The following is a 6,000-nucleotide window of genomic DNA, read 5'->3' as shown; positions in this document are numbered from 1 at the left end:
CCCTCCTCTCATTTATCTCTCTACCCTTCAGGCACTCTGCCTGTATTCCTGATGAAGAGCTTTTGCCCGAAACGTCGATTTTCCTGCTTCTCGGATGCTGCCTGAACTGCTATGCTTTTCCAGCACCACCCTAATCTAGAATCGGGTCTCCAGCATCGGCAGTCATTGTTTTTACCATGCTAAATTACCCATAGTGTCATGGGATGTGTGGGTTAGCCATGGGAAATACAGGAGGAGAAGGATGGATCTGGATGAGGTGCTCTTCAGAGGTTTGATGTGGACTCGATCAGCCGAATGGACTGCATCCACACTGCAGGACCTTTCTATGAAGGGTTGAGGGATATGGTCCAAATGCTAGCAAATGGGACTAGATTTATTTAGGACACCTGGTTGGCATGACCAAGTTGAACCAAAGGGTCTGTTTCCGTGCTGTATGTCTCTATGACTCTATGGAGAGAAGGAGAAGTATCCACAACATGCAGAAAGAGCCGTTTCTGCAGTAATGACATTCTGTGAAGTATAACTTGACTAGAATTAGAATGCTTTTTGTCAGAATGTCTGAGAGCTGGCTCTGACTGAGCTGGTCCAGTGTCAAGGACTCACAACCTGTACATAAAGAGTGACTTGGTGACTGGATATCGGCCTCTGTGGAGTTATTTCAGTGGCAACGAGAGTAAATCATGTTCTAAAAAAAAAGCTCACTTGCAACCATCGTCTTTGAGTTGTGGTTCAACACTCCTGGCGTCATGCCGTAAAGTGGGAAGCTAGACTTGTTCAAATCTGCCGAAGACAGGGCCCAGTATGTGGACAGAATGTGTTATTTTTTCCAGGCAAATGAAATTGGGGCAGAGTAATCCTTAGGATAGCGTGTGGACTCACGTGGTTTTTTCGATTATTCGGAGCATAACTTTCCCTGAGGCACTGTATACTAGCTGCTTGCTGGTTAGACTGTGGTGTGGGTGAATTGGTTCCTCCAAGGAGGAGGATTAAGAAGGAGCAGTAGAGTTATCATTGTAGCAAGGTTAGCCAGAATGAACTCCCTGATTCGACCAGATTAACAGTCCTGATCAGAAAGACCGGGCTGACGAATATAAACATGACGCTCAGAGAGCTGGATCAGTGTCAAGGACTTCCCATCTGTAAATAAAGGGTGACTTGGTGATGGGAAACTTACACTTCTTAGAAAGGGTCACTCAACCTAAAAGGTTGACTCTGATTTCTCTTCACAGATGCTGTCAGACCTGCTGAGCCTTTCCAGCAATTTCTGATTTTGGCTTTGATTTACAGCATGCACAGTTCTTCCAGTTCTCTCTAAAGCTTGCTTTGTACGCAAAACAGCTGAAATTTACCTCAGCTAATTCAACTACAATGACATTACTACATAATTATTGTATTGGTAAAAGGAATCCTAATTCCGAATCTTATTCCACTGTAACCAGTAGATGTGAATGAACATTAAAGCACATTGCACAGTGAAATTCTGGATAGAATAAGAAATAAGTTGATTAAGTTTCAAAAAAGTGTATGCATTTTTTTAGAAATACTATTTATTTCTATGCCTTAATTTTATACTCGAGGTGATTATGAAATACTGGCCAATTTTCCATAGTATGAGGGACTTAAAAGGAAGACAGATTAGTGCAGGATGTGCAAGTGTAATCCAGTCCATATTTCAAAGTCATTCACTCTGCTCTTGGACTTGGGCTGATTAATATAAAGTATGACCAGTTGTAATTTAAGGATCGGACTTACAGCATGGCAGCTTCAAAACTCAAAGCACACGCTCCGCCGCAGCGGAGGGAGTACTGCAATTTTGGAGGTGCCATCTTCTGGGTGAGACCTTGAAGTCTGTTGCGTGTTAAAGATCTCCTGGCAGTACTTCAGAAAGCTAAGTGGGCCCTGGTCAATATTTATCCTTCAAATTAAAATCACAAGATCAAAATCCGAATATCGCTACATTGCTTTGTGTGGGAGCTTGCTTGCACAAATTGCTGCTGCATTGTCCACTTTACTTCAGCAAGTATTTAATCAGCTGTCGAACACATGGCATGTCCTGAGGTCGCTGAAAGATGAGAAATAAGCGTAAGTGTTCCTTTCGCCTTGGTGTCTGGAACAAAACTGTGATATTGAAGTGCCAACTCAGGTTCGCTCAGTACTCTGGCAAGCCATATGGAGAAAAGATCCAAAATGTTCCAACTGCTGTTGTTTGAAGCTTTTACAGATTGGCACCTGTTCATCTCCAATGGATCAGATGTCTCAAATCCATTAAGTTCAGGTTAGTACGACTGGGTGTCAGTCAATGTAGCTATGGAGGGAGTTGGTAGTAAGTTGGGGATTCAGTTTACTAGACACCGAGGTATAGGTTTTATAAACTTCCACCTTTCCCTGTGTAACCCTTAAGCTTTAGTGAGTCAAAACCCGACAAATTCTGACTTTGAGGGGCTTTATCAGAAGCTTTCAGACGCAGGGAATTGTCCGTCACAATCGTGAATTTCCCAACTCCCATGGACACAGCTGTATCAGGAATAATGTATGGTCCAAATGCACATCTCCAGTTGTGACAATGACTTAACTGGCAATCAGAACACCTCGGCCAAGATGCTTGGTTTGTTGAAAAGTGTCATGTTGTACCATGTAGTATATGTCACTCAACCGATATGGTGGAACTGTGCTCTTTAAAGGCCACAGCGACTAAATGATCAACTGAACAAAGCTTCAACTCACTCAGATATTAAATGCAGCCTTGTTGGTTAATTCTGAGATTTAACTACACTTTTTAAGTTTCAGCCTGTAGATTAAAAAGGACTTTAAGATTCCTTGCTCTTAGGTTCGGGGATTAGAACTCAACATTAACTGAACACATTTTATAACCTTTTCTTTACAATAGAATAGATTACACGAGAACTTCAAGACAAACGTTAGGTTGATGTGATACCTATATTAATCTTTTTGTTTCGATAGGGTAGTTTCTCCCTACACATTTCAAGTGACTTTTTTTCCCCACAGTAATTTCTGGAATTAATAAAAATGAAGGAATTTGCTTAAACAGAAAATGCTGGAGGAACTCAGCAGATCTGGAAAATCCATGAGGAGAGAGACAGAATTAAAGTTTTCAGTTTAGATTAGATTACATTAGATTACATTACAGTGTGGAAACAGGCCCTTCGGCCCAACAAGTCCACACCAACCCGCCGAAGCGCAACCCACCCATACCCCTATATTTACCCCTTACCTAACACTACAGAAAATTTAGCATGTCCAATTCACCTGACCTGCACATCTTTGGACTGTGGGAGGAAACTGGAGCACCCGGAGGAAACCCACGCAGACACAGGGAGAACATGCAAACTCCACACAGTCAGTCGCCTGAGGCGATATGATATACCTGATATTGCCTGAGGCAATATGATATACCTTCAGATCTCAGTCTCTGTTTCTCTCTCCCCCGATACTGTCACACTGACTGAGTTTCTTCAGCATTTTCAATATTAATTTCCAGCACTGCAAAATTTTATGTTTATTTGAAAGCATTTGCTTCTGTGCTATAGAAAATACACATTCAACAGTTCTTTTTTATTATGGATGTAAAAGCTACAAAAAAGCAGTTTGCAACATTTTATGAAGTTAGGAACATGCAACTCAGTGTACCTTTGCAAATTAGTAAGCAAAGCAAGCTAATATGGAAATCAAACTTGAGGTAAGCTAATAAGACTGCAGACGCTCCAGTTGTTGCTTTTTTTTGCTAGCATTTTTACACTTCTTTCTGAAAACATGACTCTTGGAGGACAACAAACACCAATTGAATTAATCTCCATTGAACAGACCTCCAACAATTGCGCAGTGTTGAAGGAAGTGCTGCTTTACTATGTAGAGTGTCCATCTTCCTTCCCACCTATCTGCTCCATCCTCCTCTCTGACCTATCACCATTACCCCCCCACCCCCATTTATCTCTCCACCCTCTCAGCTCACAGCCTCATTCCTGATGGGCTTTTGCCTGCAGCGTCGATTCTCCTGCTCCTCGGATGCTGCCTGACCTGCTGTGCTTTTCCAGCACCACACTCGCCACTCTAATCTCCAGCACCTGCAGTCCTCACTTTCACCTAGAGTGATGTTTACCTCAAGGAAGTAAGTACCATTCATGTATTTCCTCGATAGTCTTGTGATATTTTAACAATGGAATTCTCTGATGGTTTCCACTTTGGAAGTTCTAGATAAGTTGTTCTGATTCATGTATATTTCAAAATATTTGAAGACTTAGCAGTATGCAGCAAAAAGAGCAGAGCATCGGGCACAACTCAGTTGGAGATAGAGGGGTGAAATAAGAAAGGCTTGGAAGGAGCAGTCATAACCCAAGGAATTGGTGCTGAGCAAATCCCTCAATAAATACTTTTTAACAAATTTACTAGATCATGCTATATATGGCAACATAAAACAGAAACATTATACTTTTATAGTTTTTCCACATGGGATCTGTTATTCTAAATTGGGGATAACACATATTACAGCTAACTAAATAACATGATACTCTAACTGCAGCAAAAGCAACAAACTACCCAAGGATTTCTAGAGCAACGGCATCTTCAATTACAAGTATACATCACCAGTTTTAGCAATTCACATTAAATAGCCTTTCAATTCCTAATTACTATGCTTTTATTCTTTGCTGAGATGAAAGTATTACTGACTAGACGAGACTAGATATTGTCTATCCCTAATTGCCCTTCAGAACGAGGTCGTGATCCTCCTCTGTGAACCATGGCAGTCCATGTACTGTAAGTACACCCACTGTGCTTATTAGGAAAGGAGCTTCAAGATTTTAAACCTAGTGACAGTGACTGAACGACAAGGTGAAATCATTCCACATCAAAGATGCCAAGTGGCTTGGAGTGAAACTTGCAGACACTGGGTCTGCTAGGTAGCCCTCTCACCAAAGGAGAGGTAAAGGGATCTAAGACACCATTCAGAAAAGAATCCAGGAAGTTTTCCATTCCATCTGGCATAAGTTAAATTCCTCCTCTAAAAAAAAACACTGAAAAAATTTAATGTTTACTTGGGAGCTTGTCACCTGCAAACAGGCCAACATGTTTGAGACATTTTCCATACATCTATTGCCTGTGCAAATTAAGCGTGTGAAATGTACTTTAAAAAATTCAGTGTTTTTTTTTCTCACAAGTGTACTTCTTACCTTACATTAAAACTGCTTACACTTCCCTAACCTGAAGTAGCACATTCACTTGAAAGTAATATTAAACAATTTACATGTAAGCATTTAAACATGATTTTCCTATGAATATACTAAAGTCATAGAGTCATAGAGATGTACAGCACGGAAACAGACCCATTGGTCCAACTCATCCATGCCAATCAGATATCCTAATCTAGTCCCATTTGCCAGCATTTGGCCCATATCCATTGAATGCTTCCTATTCATATACCAATCCAGATGCCTTTTACATGTTGTAATTGTACCAGCCTCCACCACATCCTCTGGCAGCTCATTCCATACATGCACTACCCTCTGCATGAAAAATGTTGCCCCTTAGGTCCCTTTCATGTCTTTCCCCTCTCACCCTAAACCTATGCCCTCTAGATCTGGACTCCCCCACCCCAGGGAAAAGACTTTGTCTATTTATCTTATCCTTGCCCCTCATGATTTTATAAACCTCTATGAGGTCACCTCTCAGCCTCCGAGCTCCAGGGAAAACAACCCCAGCCTGTTCAGCCTTTCCCTATAGCTCAACATTTTGAAAACTAATAACTGCATAAAAACTTGTGGAGAACATTAAACAACAAAGACCAGTCATTACTGGATTACAGTAAACAAACCAGAAAACATCAAACTAGTTCATTTCCCAATCAAAACTCAATAATAAAGCACTTTATTTGTATAATGTGCCATCATGCTAAACCATCATATTTGCACAATACCTGCTGTTTTAACAACCTAAACTATTATGTGGGCAGTTTGTAATTGACAAGAAATTCACTACAAGTGGAGC

General features: G+C 41.0%; 1 protein-coding gene across 3 annotated transcripts in view; it reads right to left on the bottom strand.

The window, feature by feature from the left end:
* Positions 1 to 6,000, bottom strand: part of LOC122541771 (peroxidasin homolog) — a 245,554-nt gene that overhangs the window by 193,218 nt on the left and 46,336 nt on the right. The window lies entirely within an intron of this gene.

The sequence above is a fragment of the Chiloscyllium plagiosum genome, chromosome 3, assembly GCF_004010195.1.
Source record: "Chiloscyllium plagiosum isolate BGI_BamShark_2017 chromosome 3, ASM401019v2, whole genome shotgun sequence".
In the NCBI taxonomy this organism is placed as follows: Eukaryota; Metazoa; Chordata; class Chondrichthyes; order Orectolobiformes; family Hemiscylliidae; genus Chiloscyllium; species Chiloscyllium plagiosum.
The sequence above is the reverse complement of the archived record's forward strand: the minus strand, read 5'-3'. Positions and strand labels throughout refer to the sequence as shown.